Source organism: Manis pentadactyla, chromosome 2, assembly GCF_030020395.1.
Source record: "Manis pentadactyla isolate mManPen7 chromosome 2, mManPen7.hap1, whole genome shotgun sequence".
Taxonomy (NCBI): Eukaryota; Metazoa; Chordata; class Mammalia; order Pholidota; family Manidae; genus Manis; species Manis pentadactyla.
The window spans coordinates 6,294,157-6,314,008 of record NC_080020.1 but is presented as its reverse complement, the minus strand read 5'-3'; the positions used below and the strand labels follow the sequence as shown (position 1 = coordinate 6,314,008).

Sequence of the window (19,852 nt, the reverse complement as noted above, 5' to 3'; positions counted from 1 at the left end):
GTTCTCCCACTTGTTTACTTCTGCTTTTGTTTCCTTTGCTTTTGATGGCAACCCTTGGAATTTATTTAGGAAACCAGGACATGTCCCTCTGTAGTTCTTATGAATTGGTACTTGCATCTAGAGGCTTGATAAGATTCAGATTAGATTATTATGGCAACGTTACTGAAGAGTTCTCTATGCTCTTCCAACAGGAAGCATGCAATACTCCATTGTTCCTATGTGTAGTATCAACAGATATTTATGTTTCATGTCTGGATCTGTTACTTTCTTTAGGGTTTTAAAAATGGTGATATTCTAATTCTATCATTCCTTTTTTGTTTAATAGCTGGGCTACTTTTAGTCAAAGAAAAGTATTTGATTATACACTGGTACAGTTCATAGAACAGGTAGGATAAATGATGGATTTTTTTACTTTATCTGCCAGGTTTCAAAATGATGAGTTTCCAAATAGTGACTAAGAGTTTTTATTTTTAAAACATATGAACTCATGGGTTTAATATGTTATAATTCATTATTGAACTGTTCATTAATAGAGGTTCATGAAATAAATGATGGTATATCAACACAATGGAATAATGGTAGGACATAGTCGCTAAACAATGGACGATATCAGTATTTATTTATCTGAAAGTTATTCATGATATTCTATTTAAAATCATTTTTAATGTTAAGTACATAATCACGGTACCAAAGTGAATATAGTGAAAAACTTCTCTTCCACCATTGTTTCCCAAGCCACCCCAATCCCCTCCTAGGAGTCCACTAATTTTATGTATCCTGACATATTATTATTCCAGATATCTTAGAGCTGATAGTTCAGGCTTGTGCATTGGTGTGGCTGTATGTTAATGAAATACTTGTGTCAGTTTGTTACATAATTGCCTTCCTGACCCCTGAGTACTCGACTTCCTCCCTGGGCACTCTAGTCCCTTTCTGTCACCCTTTAGACCTTACCCACCAGTCATCAAATAATGGCACAGTAGGGAGCATACAGAGTCCTGTTCAAGCTACAGCCAATACTCATTCTGATTCAGCCTTGCTTGTCCTGCCTAGTTGCAAATATTTTAAATATTATCCCTGGAGATGTCTATACAAGTGAATCTTATAAGGAGAGAAGGTAAATTGTAAGACATTATAAATACATATTTAATATTTATTAAATTTGTACTATAAAACATATAAAACATGACATTTTTATGAAACGGAAATGTCATATATGAACAGAATATATTGTGGATTGATATTCACCAAAGTATTAAAAGTAGTTTTCTCTGGTGGCATGATTGTGATTGATTGTTTCTTTTTAATCTTAACTGCATTTCCAAATTTATGTACAATAAACACATTGTTTGTGCATTAAAAAAAATTAAGAATATGCCTAAACTGGGTTTATTTCAGCAAACTAAAAAAATTTGTTTTAAAAGTAACATCAACATTTTTCAACAGCTCCATCTGCTGGCTGCTGAATAAAGTTAATTTTCAAATATTGCCATATTTTTTTTTACTATAGCCAGGAAAAGAAATAGAATTCCTGTATTAAAACAAAAGATGCTTCTTATCTATGAACAATAAGTGTAAGGACAAGTAATGATTCTGTGGCATTTTACTACACCGATGGACAGTGACTGCAATGGGGCATGGGCGGGGCGACTGGATAATAACGGTCACATTGTTTTTCTTGTGAAACCTTTGTAAGAGTGTATATAGGTGACACCTTAATAAAAAAAACAAAATTATGAAAAAAAAAAAGAAAGGTAAGTGTCAGGAGTCAAGTTAATTTACCTGGGATCAAAAGTGATACAAACTTGGATGGATAGAGAGCGGGTTGCTACATCATATACAAAAAAATAGACCGTCTAAGAACAGAAACATGACGTTGAGAACTTGGTTTGATGTTTTTGGTTCTCTTACACTGGAATGCTGATTTTTTTGATGGTGCAAAATGAACACATTGACTAGTGATTTAATATGGATGTATATGAAATATGTCATACTGTATGACTTCATATGCCTTTGTGTAAATATTCAGAGCTGCAGCCTAAACTCTATCTCATTCTCATTACTTTTCAAATAAAATTGTTCTTGTGCTGACATACCCACTAAAACATTCTGCAAAGTTCTAATAGCCCCCAGGTAGGTAGGGAGGATAGTTGAGACCATTACCTTCTAGCTTCAGGTGTAGAATAACAGATTTCAGAAACTTTGCTCTGATGTAGTGAGGCTGTATTCAAAATGTAGTGGGGGCAATGTAGGTGTTTTTAGGGTTGTTCATATTAATTATGAACATTCCTGATGTCTTCCAACTTCCTAATCCCCTTAACCTCAGCTTTATACCCTACCAAGAAAACAAATGAGTCTAGGTAACCCGAATATGAGTGATGTGGTAGGCAGAATAAGATATTCTGCTCCCAAAGATATCTATCTACGTCCTATTCCCCAGAACCTATGAATATGTTAGGTTACATGGCAAAGGGAAATTAAGGTTGCAGATCAAATTAAATTTGCTAGTCATCTGACTTTAAATTAGGCAGATTATCCTGGATAACTCAGGGAAGCCCAATATAATCACAAAGGTCCTTAAAAGTGAATGAACAAGGCAGAAGGGAGTCAAACTAAGAGATGAGACAATGGAAACAGGGTCGGAAAGATGCTCCTGAGCCAAAGGTAACACTGGAGGAGGGAGACAAGACTTAAGGAATATGGTCATCCTCCAGTAGACAAAAAAGGCAAGAAAATGGATTTTCTCCCAGGCCCTCCAGAAAGGAATGCCGCTGTGCCAGCATCTTGATATTAGCTCAGTGAAACCCATGCCAATCCTTTGAACTACAGAACTGTAAGGTAATAAACTGGTATTGTTTTAAGCCACTACCTTTGTGATAGTTTGTTACAGCAGCAATAGAATAGCTGGTGACTGGATTTGTGGTTCTTTATCATCCAAGATCATTCTCCTAACCACAGACATCTGTATAAAAGTGAGCATTTTGAAAACATCATTCGCACACAATTTATCTCTCAGGGTAGGCAGCATTCACCACTGATTTCTGAGAGGTTCATGTTCATAATTGTCTTAAATTATGCCACATCCAATTATACTGGTCCGAATGAATTGCAGCTTGGTTATTTTTTGGACTTTACGTCAATTAGATCAGTTTTAAGTTCACAGCAAAATTGAGGGGAAGATACAGATATTTCCCATATGCACCTTGCTTGCGCACTTGGTTTTTAAAGCCCTAAACACAGCGGTTTATTTTTGCTTTAATACTAATTTCAGAGTCCAGTTTTCCTAAACAGTGTTGCTTTAAATGAAGGCTTATGTTATTAATTTTTGTAAATCCATTTGCTGTTGCATAAAACATAGTTTCTCTTGTTAGAAACTATGCTTCAATGACGTCTTAAAGATTTCTTTCTTGTTTCTGCCCTTAAGAGGAGCTGCCGGATCAACTCTCAGAGCCGCAGGAGGGAGGAGGGGCACCTCCTGGAGGTGAGGGGCGCTGGAAGCCCACCTCCTGGAAGGCAGGCCTCTCTGTGGTCTTCAGATTACTTCTCCCCCCAATAGGGACAATTGTGATAACAAACTAATGAATGGATTGCTTGTTACAGGTTGAATTACTGTGTTCCAACCCCCACCTGTCACCTAAGCAATTCCTCAAAATAGGAAATCGATGGGATTCAGACGTAACGCACAAGTGCAGAAAAACCTATTTTACAGCGTTTTGACATGACTAAGGTCATATTACCACGTAAGGAGCAAAGCAGTTAATAATACCAATTTTCTTTACATAGCACAACACCAGTACTCAATTTCAGTGATATTAAAAAAAAGCCCAACTTTTATCCAAAAAGTTAGAGATATCTAACAGCCGATGCGGCTTTCGGGAAAAGTCCGGGAAGCCTCGGAGGCGGAGAAAGCCCTGACAGCTGCGGGTCTCGGCCACCGCGGCCCCGGCGGCGGCGCACCCGCGCGGCTGCGTGCGCGCGCGACGGGGGGCGGAGCCAGGCGCGCGCGCGCGGGCCGGGGCGGAACAGAGCCCGGCGGGCGGGCGCGCGCGCGGGGCGTCCGGTCGGCAGGGGGCGCTGCGTACCCGCGCCGCGCTCTGCCTGCCTTCGGTCGCCGTCCGCGGCGGTTCGATTGGAGCAGCCGCCGAAGAGCGCTTGGCGCCATTTTGAAGCGGAGAGGAGGAGGCACGGCGGGGCCGGCTGCGGAAGGGGAGGGGGGAGGAGGCGATTGGATGCGGCGGCGGCGGCGGATCCTGGAGAGCCGCGGAGCGAGAGGAGGCTCGAGGCGGACGCCCGGAGGTAGGGAACAATTCAGTTAACGGAAAGAAAATGTCTCTCTCCTCTGCTTGCCGCGCTCCATTTTTCAGCGCCCGCCACCGCGGCTGTGCCCGCGGCGGGGCTCAGGCGCCGCCGCCCGCCCGCCGGGACTCGCCCGGGGGCCGGGCGCTGCAGCCGCCGGCCGCCGGGGCGGCGCGGGGCCGGGGAGCGGGCGCGGGCCGGGCGGCGCGGTGGGGGCGGGGAGGGCCCCGCGGGCGGCGCGCGCCGCGGGCTCGGGCGCAGCCCCGGGAAGTCAAACTTGCCGCCCTGGCCCGGGCCGGGGCGGCGGCGGGGGCGAGGGCGGCGGGCGGAGACCCCGCGCGCGGCCGGGGTCCGCGCCCCGCAGCCCCTCCCCCCGCGGCGTCCCGCGGCCGGCGGCCGTTTCCCGGGCGGCGGGCGGGCGGGCGGCGCGGGGCTCCTGTTGAATCCGCGCGGCGGGCTTCCCCCTTCCGGGCCCGGGGCGGGGAGCGCGGGGCCGTGCCGGGGCGGCGTGCGGGCCGCGGGCGCCCTCGCCCCCTGCGCGCGGCGCCCTGCCTGCGCTGCGGCCGCGGAAAACGGGCCGCCCGGCTGACATTTTTACACTGTTCCTTGCCCGTCGCCCGACATAAAGCGCGCTGCCCGCGCCTCTCGGAGCCGGTGCCGGGGACCTCCTGCATGGGCTGGAGCGACTCCTCCCAAGCGACAACTGGGTTCTGGCTTTCCTTTCGGCAGCCTCCGAGTTGGAAAGACAATGAAAAGGGTGTGCAATGGTGACTAGTTAACGTTGGGCGCTGTTATTTCAGGGACACGAAAAGTTTTGGAAAAACCTCGTATGTGGCTTGTGCTGGTGGTATATGTGTTGCAGCCGCGCTCCGCAGCGGTACAGTTATTCGAGGGAATGGCTGTAAACCCTGAAATGCAGCGCGTCGTCTTCGGAATTACGTGTTACCTACCGCACTCCTTCCCGCGGACCGTGTGCACGCGGGGAAGGGTTTGTAAGAGCAGGTCCCTGCCCACTCCACTCACGTTCTAGGCGTCTTGACGGACCCAATAAAGGGAATCCTTTATTTTATTTTGAAGAAAGTACTATGAACGCTCTTTTCATACTTATGTGATGAAACGATACATGGGCGGTGCTGTCCCGAACGATCCCACCCTGTTTAATAGTTCGGAAACTTTGGATAAAGCTTTAATTTCGAAGGTCGGTCTGCAGGCTTGAGTGAGTTGGGAGTCTACCACTGTCTTCCTCGTAAACTTGAAAGATTCAAGTATATAGGAGGCCAGCTATAAATAAACCGTAATTATTTAAAGCCTGATTGGCAATATAATCATTGTTCTCAACTAACACATGTAGATAAAGTTCCAAGATGGAGCATTTTCTGTGTTAACTCATGGAGTAGTCAGGTAAAATCGTTGAAATCACAGAAATGGTGGTATTAAGCAAAATAAGGGTTAGAAAGGACACTTCTTATCTATGTAGTACAGGTGTCAGGGGTGTTAGCAGTTTTAGGGGCAGTAAGATGAGCATTTCTGTGGTGGTATGCAGGTCAGTTTGTAGAACAGCTAATCTTGTATCACCTAGTGATAGCAGAAAACCTAATTAAAATTTGTAGTGGTGAATATGTAGGTGAAACATGGGACTTAGGTTCAGCTAGTTATTCTCTAAGAACAACTATAAAAACATCTTAAGTCAGAACATTCATTATTCGAAGTAAATTTACAAATATGTATAGAAATGGTGCACTTAATTCTTTTGATTATGGATGTAGCTGAGTAGTAATTTCTTTGTGGCCTTTTTTTTTGATTATTTAAAATGTTATCCTCTTAACTGGGTTTTAAGGTGGATTTTAAAGGACATGGTAGTGTTTGGATTGGCTTTTTCTTTGGGGTGGGGGGAGCGCTTTGTGCCCTTTCTTATTTTCTCCTTTTTTTGTTGAAGTTGATACTCTTTGTATTGACTTTGTTTTCACAGCAGCTTTTGTACTCTTCCTGTGTTGTTCTTTCTTTTGCCTCACTTTTCCCAATAATTAGAGGAGGTAATGTGACGATAATGATTCTTGTTCCCGTGAGTTGTTTTGTACTCAGTGTATTTGACAAGTAGTTCTACAGAGGTGGCTGTTGGATAAAAGTTGTTTTAATTTTTAACTTTATTTTAAAATTGTTCTGCAGGTTTAACAGTCCCAAAGAGTAGTATTCTGAGGTCTAGGCTCTATCAATAATTGGTTAAGCCCAAAACAAGTGATACCCTATATTAGCGCTTGCCCTTGGTTAAGAGTGAGTGAAATGTTAGACTGTATCCAAAAGTTTGTGAGGAGGGGACTGTTTTGAGAGGAGGTAGAGTTCTTTCTGCTTTTCCCTCCTTGGGGAATTGGGATTGTCCTTTGGCTTCCTCAGTGCTACTTTTTTTTTTGACCCTGTGTACCTAAAACTAACAGCAGAACTTACTGTGATTTGACTGGGATGGCAAGTACTATATGTAATTTGCATTAGAAAAGAGTAAATTTGTGTTTCCTTTGTCAGTGTTAGTGACGGGAAAACTTAGAGATGATCTCCAACTTGCTTATATGAATGAGAAATAAGTTCAGATTGTAATTTCACTCATTTATTCATAGTCACAGTCACATTCATTTGGTGGAATTGGGCAGTCCTTAGATGTCCTGGAAGCTTAAAAGCTTCTGCATGGTCTGTATTGTTTTATTCAGGACTCAGGCAATATTTAAAATTATTGCCAGGTAGTGTATTATTCTCCTTTTCTTTTCATTCATTTAGCCCAGAAATAAAAAGTTTCAAGGTTAACCATCTGTTTCAGAGTCTGGTTTTAATCATTTCTATCCAGGATTCAGTCCACTTAAGTTGTCTCAGAATGTAACGGCTTGCATGTCTCTTGTCTCCTGGAACTGTTTGGTCTTTCACTGTGTAACATTACTTGACATGACATTTATTTATTCTTCCTGAAACTTGTAAGCCAGAGTAATTTAGAAGTTAGTATTGAACTTTATTTGGTTATAAGAGGTATTTGTGTATGAGTGTGTATTTTTTTTTAACTTTTAAACTCAATTTGCTACACAAGTCATTTGTCACTTTCAATTACAATAGGTATTTGGAGAAAATTGTATTTGAGTATTCCTATTTGGGAATGTTAAAAATTCCAAAAATACTTAGTTTAAAAATAAACCCAGTAATTTCTCTAAGTATGTATTTACTTTTTAAGCTTATTTAAGATGTCAAGTGGTTTGCAGTTCTGACTCCTTGGAGTGTGGAGGTCAGCTCTTCCCCACGCTATACTGTTAGGAACCACCTGATTATAACCATTTTCCCCAATACTGGGAAGAGGTTTATAACCCTTTCTCAGTAATTAGTTCAAAATTAAGGGTAGGTTTTCTGCTTTGAGACTGTAATTGCTCAACTTGAGAGGGGTGATCATGCACAGTGAGGAAATCATGAAGTTAAACTCAGATGTGTAAAATTTAGTTTCAATCTTAAAGCCATTAATTTGAGGTATTTAAAAATACCGATAATAGTTATTGTGTTCTCGTGATTAAACGTTAATAGTAAGCAGTAATTAAAAATACTTGGTTTAGCCAGGCAAAACTTAACAAGTCAGCTAAGGGGAGTGGGGGAAAGACTGATTAAAGCAGGAAACTATTTTGGGGCGTCTTTAAAGGGCTATGACCTAGAAGTACTCCACTAACCTGCCTCTTCCTTTGACAGAGAATGCTCTGACCTGATTCAGTGAAAATGAACAAATATTAAGCTTCCTTATACATACAGTACCAGGGATGATGCGATAAATAGGACTGAGACCCTGCCCTACAGAAGTTCAGAGTAGTGGCTGGCCACCTGCACCAAGGTGCTGAGAGCTGAGAAAAACCAGAGTAGGGCCCTGCTGTTAGGGGGTTCTGCAAGGAAGGGGCAGGCTTTTCTACCTCTTTCCAACCTCCTGAGTGGCAGTTGAGGTTGCTCTTTGTGTGGGAGAGTGAAATTAGCCAAGACTAGATATAAAACTGATAGGAGAAGGAGATACTTGACCCATAACCATTGACTCTCTCAGAGAACATGGTTAGGGACCTAAAGGAAACTAGAGTGTATGGCTCCCTGGGTAGTGTAGGGGTTCTTTCTCTCTTTTTTCATTTCCAACATTGTTTTAGAGAAGTGAAGAGGTTTTAAAGAAAAGCCCTAGATATATATCTGAAATATATCTCCAAAATATATCACTTACTAGCTGAATTTCTGTTAGGCAGTTTTAGTTAGCTTTCAGATATTGGGACGGAGGAGGGTGTGTGTGTGTGTGTGTGTTTGGAGGTTGGTGGTGGTGAGAGTGTGGTTAAGACTGGGGGCAGTAGAGTACTTCAGAGAACGGTATATGTTAAGTTAAAAGTTAAACATGTATACATAATTAAAAAAAATTATAATTGTACAGAAAAATAAAAATGAAAGCTGCTTGTCCTCTTCTTTCCCTTGAAAAGGCAACCTGCTGTTAAGTTTCCAGAAAGTTTACTTTTCAAAAAAAATACAAATAGTATTTTACTGTACTGCTGTTTACTTTTTTTAAACAGCAATTTACTTTTTTCTCTAATGTTACAGAGCTGTGTTCATGCTGGCATATTTAGATCAACACAATTAAAAATATTTAGAATATTTTGTTATATGGATGTATCATAATTCTGACTCCTTTTGAGTCATTTAGGTTCTAACAGTGTATACTAATCAGCAGTATATAAACATGCCTGTTACATGTTCACCAACTTTGGACTTTATTTTGCCAGTTTGATATGTGAAATTTTTATCTTGTTTTGGGTTTACATTTGTTTGATTATGAGTGTGGGTGAACAGTTTTTTCAATATACCTATTGAGTGGAGGTTACTTGGAGCATATACTTTTGATTTAGTAGCATAATTCACTGCGACTGTCCCCTCCCCACCTACCCCTTACAGACTAATAGACTGAGGGAGGTGGGACTTTTAGAGAGGAATAAGATTTTAGAGCCTGTGGCACCTTGAGGAGGAGCAGCCCTAGGCTTTGAAAAGCCAAGGGTTAATATGAGGGTATTGAGAGCCCTTAACTTGGTGTTAACAGAAGATATATAAAGGCAGGAAGGGAGATTTAAGAGTCAGGGCAAATAAATTTTTATAGGATCAGCTCTGTCTCCTACTGTCTGCTTCTCTGGTCTCACCATTCCCCTTCCCACCCACCCCCAACTGTCATTTCGTTTTTATTTATACTGTCATTGGTTTGCTTTATTATTTCAGTTCCTCCAGAGATGAAGGACTTACAGGTTTTCTTATGAGGGAAACGGATTTTCCTTCAAACCAGTCACGGGGAGCATTCTCATTTCTAACATCCTTTAGATCTGTTTCCTGGTCTTCAATAGTGCCTCTCTATCGGTGATATTCTGCTAGAGTGTAAGAGGCCTTACATGCTGATCTGTACAGAAATGGGGATGGAAGCATGACTACATGTGTTTTGTTCTTATTTAATTCCTACGTATTGCCCCTACCTGCAGCTTTATATTTTTTTATGAAATGGGTTTTTTCATAGTTGGCTTGGGAAGTGATTGGTTTAAAATGCTCTTCTGTCACCACCCCCTCCCCGACCTACACATGGTAACTATGTAGTGGTGATGCTAATTAGCTTGATTGTGGTGATCTTTTTGCAATGCATAAAACATCAAAACATCGAGTTGTATACCGTAAATATGTAATTTTATATGTCAAAGATTTCTCAGTAAAGCTGTTAAAAAGTTCTTGTCTGTTTCCAGTTGTTAGATATTCTAGTTAACGTCAGATAGCTGGCTCCTCCTCCTCATTACCTCTAGTCTAGGCCAGTGGTTCTCACCTGGGTGTGATTTTACACACCTCCTCCCTCCCTAACTTCTCCCCCAAAGACATTTGGCAAGACATTTTGGTTGTCACAGCTGGGGTGGCAGTGGGCAGAGTGGTGATACTGGCATCTGGTGGTCTGAGGTCGTCAGGGATGTTGCTAAATACCCTATAGTACAGAGGGCAGCCCTCCACCACAAAAAATTATCTGGCCCCAAATTTCAGTAGTGCCAAGGTTGAGAAACCCCAGTCTCTGTCAGACTAGTCCAGGAAGCCTGCAGTTAACCCCAGCTCAGCTGCATTAGGCCTCCCACCAACTTTGATGGTAGTGATCAAGCAGTAGCAATAATGTTTCATGTAGTCTTATGCTCAAAATGGCAAGCTTTAAAATACAGCCCTTGAGCTCTTTGTTTTCTCCTCTGTCTCTTTGGTGCCTTTCCTTTCAGCTTTTGACTTGCCTTCTCCCCTACCTTTATGGTGTTAACATTGTTAGGTGGAGGCTTTGTTACCCTAGTTGGAGTTCAGAAGGTCACTGGCATTTAAGACTTGAATAGCAGTCAGAGCATATTAAGGCATTTGAAGGGACGCTTGATGAGTGAAGCCCTGTTTTAAGGAAGGCAGAAGACCATGGTGGTTAAGCACAGACTTTGAGTCAAGAGTGCTTGAGTTTTTATCCTGTCTTCATAACTAGCTAGCTGTGTCACTGGGGCAAAATTACCTAATCCTGCCTGGCTTCAGTTTCTTAATCTATAAAGTGGGGATAGTAGCAGATATCTCATTTTTAAAAATAGCTTGAGATATAATTCACATACAATACAATTCACCCACTGACAGCATACAGTCATTGTTTTCTAGTACATTCACACGTTTGTGCACCAGTAACCACAGCCTACTTTTAGAACATTTTGTCTACATAAAATAAACCTTCTCACCCCTTAACTCATCTGTTTTTGGGATAAGCCAGGCCGAATGCTTACCTGGTGCAAAGTGCATGGACACTCGATTTGTGGCAAAAACCATTCATGTCATTTAGGAGAAGGCAAAGTGCTTTTAGGGAGGTGTAAACAAAGTATTTGAAATTGGAAATTTGATAAAAGGACATAATTAATCAGGTTAGGCTGAGTGCAGGAACCATGAAAAACTTGTTGAAGGAGGGACCATTTTGTCCAAGTTTTAGATGATAAGTTACAGAGTTTTAATTTACTTTTCTCAGTTTCTCAAACTAGTGAAACTGAGCATCTTTTCCTAAGTTCAAGAGCAATTTTTTTTCTTTGAACTGTCTGATCTTAATTTTTACCCATTTTCCTGTCCACTTTGGAGATTCTTAAATTTCTCCTCAGTGCATTTGCCATTGGTTGGTTTACTGAAAGTAAACATGACTTGCTTGTTTGCCTCTAGTTGCCTTCTGACAGGGCTCTGCTTCCAATTTCACTTCTTGCAGGCTATCTTCCACACTGTTAATGGAGTGGTCTTTCTAATCTCAAATTTGAATGTATCGTTTCCTTGCTTAAAACTATTCCATGGCTCTTCACTGCCTCTATAATCCAAGTATTTTAGCATTAACCTGGTACCTAGTTACCTTGCCAGCATTTCTTTTTACTTCCTTATGGGTTTTCTAACATCCAAAAGTACTGAACTACTCATGGATGCCTATCGTGTTAAACCCTTTGTCTCATTTTTGCGTGTGGTAATTTCTCTGCTAATAATTGTCCATTCCTGCTTGACCACATGTCCACAGTAGTGCTCCACGTAATGGAAAGGCGTTGCTGATACCTCCTTTTTCTCAGGCAAAGGGCAGTGCTCTTTTTCTCCCAAGACCCTGTGTATGCCTCTATAGTGGAAACCCTCACCTGCCTGTGTTTCCTTGCCCCAGAATGTTACCCTTTTGAGGGCATGGACTTTGTTACTTTGGAATCTAGCATAGTGTTTGGCACATAGGTGGTAATAAGTGCTGAATACACAAGTATATGCACTGTAAGTAGACATATGGGCAACTCAGGACTAAAGGAAAATAGGAAGCTAATATAGTGCACTCATACATTGACTTTTAAAATGTATTTTTATTTATATTGAGATGTGAATTAAATACAGTAAAAATGTACAGATCTTAGGTGTTCACTTTGATGAAGTGCAACACTTACATCCATGCAGCCGAAAGATGATGTAGAGCATTTTCATCACCCTAGATTGTTCCCTGGTTGCCCTTTCTATTCACTTTCCCTCTTCATCAAGCACTCTGATTTCTAACAACATAGTTTTCTTCTGTCTTCATACCTCTGTGCTTTTTTTGCATCTAGCTTCTTTTGCTTAACATGTATTTCCAGATTCATCCATGAGGTTGGATGTATCACAGTTTTTCTTTTATGGCTGAATCATACTTCATTGGATGCATATGCCAGAGTTTATCTTTTCTTCTGTTGATGGACATTTGGGTTTCCAGTTTTTTACTGGTAAGAATAAGACCTACGTGGATTTTCTTGTGAACAGTTGATTTCATTTCTTTTGAGTAACTAGCTAGAAATAGAATTGTTGGTTCATAGGCATGTGTATGTTTAAGTATATAAAAAAACTGACATAGCTTTTTGAAGTTGTTTTCCATTTTATACTACCGTGAATATATGATAGTACTATTTGCTATTTGTAACCAAATATCAGCATTGTTGCCCAGTTCCTTGAGTTCCAGTTCACACCAGGTAACACGAAGAGGGCCTGGGGACACATGACATGTGCCTATGCAATGGCTTGTGGTCTAGGAGAGGAGCTCTGAACATAGAGAACCTGCATGTTTTTTAATGCTCTGTAACCATGCCTGCCTGCTCTTTGCTGCGGAGGAGACTTTGTCTTCCAAGTGTGTTCAATTAAAGAAATTGTTGAAAAGGTAGTCTGGAACAAAAGGCAGTCAGAGCCTCAGGTGCAAGAGACTTGTGCAGTATTGTCTCCTAACATGCACATGACAGAGACTGAGGCCTTCTGCCAGTACCCTTGAGTGAGCTTGGAAGCACATCCTCCAGTCTTTAGCTGACCACAGAACTGACCGCATGTGGACTGCAGCCTCATGAGAGACCCTTGAGCCAGAAGCACCAGCTAGGGTATTCTGGATTCCTGACCCCTGGAAACTGAACTACCAAATGTTCTCAATTGCTAAGTTTGGGGTAGTTTTATTTATACAGCTGTGCACTCCTCCTTTTATTTAGATCCTTATTTTAACATGTACTATAAACATACATATATGTATATATACATATGTATATAAATGCAAGTTCTTTACATCAGCCTACCAAAGTAGGTTTTTAATATTTTAAAATATATAATAAATATTAAAATAGTTAATATTAAAAGTTTATTATGGCTTAATATTAGTTACGTTAATATAAATTATGTTAATACATTAACTTACATATGATAAAAAGTAGCATATTAATTTTCTCTTTAGAGATCTTGTGTTAAATTTATTCCTAAAGATTTTTTGATGCTAATACAAATGAAATTTTATTTTATGAAATTTTATAAACTTTATTAACTTCATTTTTCAGTTTTTTCATGCTAGCATATAGAAATGCAAAGTTTAAAAAATTATTGTCTTTGTATCCTTTGACCTTATTTCAATTCATTTAGTAGATTCTTTAGGATTTTCTTTATAAAAACAATCATACTATCTGTGGCTTAAGACAGTTTTATTCCTTCCTTTCCCATAAGCTTTTAACTTCTTTGTCTTCCCTTACTGCACCATCTAGCGTCTTTAATGTCGAAGATAAATGGTGAGAATGGGCATCCATCCTTGTCTTGTTCCTAATCTTAAGGGGAAAGCATTCATTGTTTTTCGCCATTATAGAATGTCAACAGTGGGTTTTTGTAGATAAAAGGAAATCAGATGCAGGATGTTCTCGTATATTCCCAGTTTACAAGATTTTAATTTGTAAATTTAGGAATGGGTGTTGAATTTTGTCAAATGCATCCCCCTTCCTGTTTTACTTTTATTGAGATGATTGCATTTGTGTTTTACCATTTATTCTGTTATAATGTGAATTATATTGATTTTTAAAAGTCAAACCAATCTTGCATTCCTGGGAAATCTCACTTGTCTATGATGTCCTTTTATCTGTTTCTGGATTTGGTCTTCTAGTAAGGATTTTAGGGTCTGTGTTCATGAGGAATTTATCATTTCTTGTGATGCCTTTTGGTAGCATGGTTATACTACCCATTTAAAACTAATCAGCAAGTGTTTCCTCTTTTGTTTCCAGAAATAGTTTGTGTGTAAGATTGGTATTATTTTTTTAGTGTTTGATGACCATCTAAGCATGGAGGTGTATGTGTCTGGGTGAGGGCTAAGATTTTTGATAACAGGTTTTGTTTTGTTAGTAAATATATGGTGATGCAGATTTTCTCTTTTATCTCGGTTTTTCAAGCAGCTTGTCTGTTTCATTTGTTATCTATATCTAAACTCTTGGCATAAAGTTCATGATTTTCCTTAAGATCCTTGTAATGTCTGTAAGACCTGTAGTGATCCGTCTTTTATTCTGGATGTTATTTATGCTAGTTTGTATTTTATACTCTTCTTGGCCGTTTTTGCTCTGGGTTTAGCAGTTTATTTTCTTCCCAAAGCTTTTGGTTTCAGTGGTTTCTTTTATTTTGACTTGTGCTCTTATCTTGATAATTTCCTTCACTTTATTTTCTGAATTTGTTTTTTTCCCTAGCTGCTTAATGTGGGAATTTAGGTATTTCTATTTAAGGCTTTCTTATTAGATATAAGGATGTACAGCTGTAAGTTCTCCTCTAAGCATTGCTTAACTACATCCCAGAAATTTTTGTATGTTGTTTTTTCATTACCAGTCAGTCCAAGATATTTTCTAATTTCTCTTGTAATTATTTCTTTGACTCATGAGTTATTTAGACGTATATTGCTTAATTTCCAAATATTTTGGTTTTTCCTAGATAGCTTGTTATAATTGATTCCTAATATAATTCTGTTCTGGTCTTAAGATTTCTCTCTTTTGAAATTTGAGAGTTACGTTGTGGTGTAGTGTATAGTCTGTCATTCAGTTAAGTCAAGTTGGTTAATAGTAGTGTTCAAGTCATCAGTACTAGGATCAGAAAACTTTGTGTAAAGGGCTATATAGAAAATATTTTAGGTTTTGTGGATTATGCAGTCTCTGTTGCAGCTCCTCTGCCCTTGCAGTATAAAAGCAGCAATGGCAATATGTAAGTGAATGGACATAGTGTTCTAATAAAACTTTATTTGCAAAAATGGGTAGAGAGCAATGGATCTGCCCTGCAGTTTGTTGACCCTTGATTTATACACATGACAGATTTTTTTTTACCGAGAGAGGAAGGTTACAATTTCCAGCTGTAACTGGATTTGTTTATTCCTCTAACTTTGTCTGCTTTTGCCTCATACATTTCCTTCATGCAGTTTTGCCTTAAGCTTTCTGAGACTAGATGCATTCACATTTAGGATTTTTATGCCTTTGGGATGAATTGACCTATTATCTCTTTATCTTTGATAACTTTTATTCATGTTGTTTTCTTCTAATGTAATATAACCATACCAGTTGTTTTATGTTCACTATTTATATTCATGGGATACAATTCTTATATCATTATACTTTTAACCTTTGCCTTTGTTTTTAATGTGCATTTCTTATAGACAGCATATATTTAATGGGCTTTTTCTTTTCTTTTTAATATTAAACTTATTTAGCAATCTCTGCCTTTGAATGGAGGGTTTGGTAACTTTACATTTAATGCTATTTATATGGTTGAGTTTGAGTCTGCCATTTTACGGTGTGTTTTATATTTATGTTTTTTCTTTTCTCCCTTCCTTTACTGCCTTCATTTATGTTAGCCAAAAATTTTTAATATTCCATTTTAAGTCTTCTGTTGGCTTTTTAATAAGCTATGCTGCTTTGTATTTCCTTAGTGTTGCTGCAGGGATTATAGCATTCATAATTAACTTTTATAGTTTATTTAGCATTAACATTATGCCACTTCATGTAAAATGAAAGAGCAAAGCACTGTTTGCACAGCATAATTACTTTTAACTTTTGTGCTGTTGATGTGTTATCTTTTGCTTCAACACAGTGCTGATTTTAAGAGAGAAGAATACGAGCCTTTTGTATACACCTACATATTTATTATTTCAGGTTTTAAGTTATTTCTTTGTGTAAATCTAAGTTTTACCTGATGTCATTTCCCCTCAGCTTGAAGAATGTCCTTTAATATTCATTAACATAATAGGTCTAGTGATAAAACTTTCAGCCTCTATTTAGTTTAATACATATATATTTTACTGTTATTTTTCAAGAATATTTTTGCTGGATACAGTTCTGGACTGACAGTCTTGTTTTAAAACCACTTTAAAGATTTTTAAAAATTGTTTTCTGATCTTCAGTGTGTCTTTAATTTTCAATTTGATATGTATTTTTCTTTTATTTAGTAATCATTTGGTATTCTGCTTAGAGTTTGGTGAGCCTGTTTGGTTTGTAAGTTGATAGTTTTTACCAAATTTGGGACATTTTAACCACTATTTAAGAATACCTTTCCTGTATCCAAGATATGAAAGCCGCCTAAGTGTCCATCAATATAATAGATGAATGGATAAAGAAGAGGTGGTACGTATACACAATGGAGTATTATTCAGCCATAAAAAGAAGAAATCCTACCATTGGCAACAACACAGATGGATCTAGAGGGTATTAACACTCAGTGAAATAGGGCAGATGGAGAAAGATAAATACCAAGTGACTCCACTCATTTGTGGAATGTAAAAACAAAGCAAAACTGAAGGAACAAAATAGCAGCAGACTCACAGACACTGAGAAGGGACTAGAGGTTAACAAAGGGGAGGGGTTGGGGAAGGTGGATGGGGAGGGAGAAGAGGATTAGGGCACTATAATTCTCAGTCACAATATAGGTAGGTCATTGGGAAGGCAGTACAACACGGAGAAGACAAGTAATGACTTCGTAGCATCTTACTATGCTGATAGACAGTGACTGCAATAGAGGGGGTGATGACTTGGTAATATGGGTGAATGTTGAAACCACAGTGTTGTTCGTGTGAAACCATCGTAAGATTGTATATCAATGATACTTTAATTAAAAAAAGACAAAATGCTTTTCCTTCCCCATTCACTCTTCTCTTTCTAAGATTCTTGTTATTCTGCTTAATATTGTACTGCAGGTCTTTGAGTCTGTTTTTTTTTTTTTTTCAGTCTTTTTCTCTCAGTTCTTCAGGTTGAACAATTTCTTTTGATTTGTTTTCAAGGTCATTAACCCTTTTGTAATGTTTCTAATATGCTCTTATGCCCATTCCCCCTTTATTTACTTATTTTTCCAGCTTTATTGAGATATAATTGACAAATAACATTATGTAAATTTAAGATGTGTAGTGCCACGATTTAATATATGTATATTTATGAAATTATTTCCACAATAATGTTAGTTAACACATCTGTCACCTAACATAGTTAACCTTATTGTGTGTGTATGTGTGTGGTAAGAACACTTAAGATTTATTCTTTTAATAACTTTCAAGATCAAAACAGTGTTGTTAACTATAATCACCATGCTACACAGTAGATCTCCAAAGTTTAGTCTTCTTATGATTGAAAGTTTGTATTCTTTGATAAAAGCTCCCCAAGCCCCTGGCAACCACCAGTTTACTGTTTATATGAATTTGGTTTTTTTAGATTCCATGTATAAGTGAGGTCATATAGTATTTTTCTTTGTCTGATTTACTTCACTTAGCATAATGCCCACAAAGGTTCATCCATGTCAAAATGGCAGGGTTTCCTTCTTTCTCATGGTTGAATAATATTCCATCATAAGTGTATGATATATAAAAAGATAAATAGCATCTTTTTTTATCTGTTCATCTTTTGATGGACATTTGGGTTCTGTGTGTCTTGATTATTGTGAATAATGCAGTGAATATGGGGGTGAAGATATTTCTAAGCCCATTTGCAAATGTATGCTTCAGTTATAGTACTTCATTTAGTTCTTTTTTTTTTAATGACTTATATTTACCTCCTGAGATTCCCCATTGTGACCATGTTTTCTGTTAAGTCTTTGAACATATTTACAGTAAAGTCCTTACTTGTGAATTCCCACCTCTGAATTCATGGTCATTTCAGTTGACTGATTTTTTTTTCCCCACCTTTGATAATAGATCACAGTTTCCTGTTTCTTTTCATGTCTACAAGGTTTTAGTTGTAGATGGAATTGTGGACAATACGTCATCTCTAAATTCTCTTCATCTTCCTCTGATGAGTATAGTTAAATTACTGGCTGATCATCTTGAACTGGGGAGGCTTAGTCTTAGACTTATTTAAGAGGGTCTGTATAGAAAGCCTGAGGTGTGTTCACAGCCCTTGTAACTTGGTCAGATTCAAACTCCAGGCTCATGTCTTCCCTGCACTGGGCAGCAGCTGAAATTGCTGCTGAGTACTTTCCAGTTTATAGTTGTTATTTTCCACTAGGCTCTTTGGAATCTTCCGTGAGCATAAGCAGCTCAGGGGTAGGTGAATTTGAAGGAGCTTCTATTAGTTTTTGAGGCTTCTGCTGTGGCTCATTCCTTTCCTCAATTTCCCTTCTGAATGTCCATGAACTTCAATATAATTGCAGCCTACTGCTTCAGTTCTAGTGGCCTTATGCTGTTGCAGACTATTAGTGTCCCCATCAATAAAACTATAAATTTGAATCTCTTTGAGTGTACTTCCCTTCTTTCAGTGGTCAAATCTCCAGTTGCTACCTGTCCTTGGTCATTTTCTTATACCTTCATATCATTCTTAAAAGTATTTTATTTAGAATTTACAATTATTTTCTGTGGACTGGTTAGTTTAATGAGTTGATAAAAGCTCTGCACTGTTGTTAGATTTTAGCATTATTATTATTATGCTCCCCTTTTTTAGCAGCAACTTCTGATAGACAACAGTGGGACATATGGGACCAGATAATGTTGGAAGAAAATGTCATTTTTCAACTGTCTTCAACCTTTATTTTTCTTGGTATTTCTACTCTGTGGAAAAGTACTAATATGTTAATGTTTGTCTTAACTATTTGTCTCATAATTCATGTTCATTAATAGGATTGTTGGACATTCATTTATCTTTAAATGGTTAGTGAGGAGCAGCTCAGTCCAGAGGACCCTTTAGGTCAATTCTACAATTGTCTGGCTTTAACTAAACAGACTTTAAAAAAAAAGTGTGTTCAAGAGGGAATTGGGTGAGTTGGTTGTAGAGACAGCACACACATCTAATAGATTTGTTTTGCACTTCTAGCACAATTCTAAGGTTAATATTAGTGTAGTCTAAATATTAAGGTGTTGATTGTTAATTGTTTTCTTGAATTCAGATGGTGCTTATTTTGATGTTTTAATGTAAATGTCTTTGTGAGAAGGTAGACTTTAAAATTTGAACTTGCTATTTGAGAAAGTAAATGCATCGAAAACTTAATATTCTTCATTTAAACACTTAAGTATTTTCGCTGATGGGAGGAAAATGAGGTATATGATAACCCCAACATACGATATTTACCTTTTTCTCTTCAGTTGGGTGTTACAAGGTAGAGAAGAGACAGGTGGATGCATTCAGTCCATTCTACAGTATTGTAACCCTAAATAACACTTCCATATCCTTCATTTAGGGTTTGATTAAAGAAGTAAAATTATTGTAATGATGGATTTTTACCAATTGTAGGAACTGGTTGTACACTCCTACTCCTGAGTCTGGTGTTAGACTTGAAG

At 38.8% G+C, this 19,852-nt stretch overlaps 1 protein-coding gene across 6 annotated transcripts in view; it reads left to right on the top strand.

Annotated features, from left to right (window-relative positions):
* Positions 1 to 4,141: 4,141 nt before the first annotated feature.
* The window catches only part of PDS5B (PDS5 cohesin associated factor B), a 175,205-nt gene continuing 159,494 nt past the window's right edge, over positions 4,142 to 19,852 (top strand). For all 6 annotated transcript variants that reach the window (XM_036905006.2, XM_036905005.2, XM_036905008.2 and 3 more), the window contains exon 1: positions 4,142 to 4,296. The gene's annotated coding sequence lies outside the window, so the exon portion shown is untranslated. The remainder of the gene's footprint in view (positions 4,297 to 19,852) is intronic.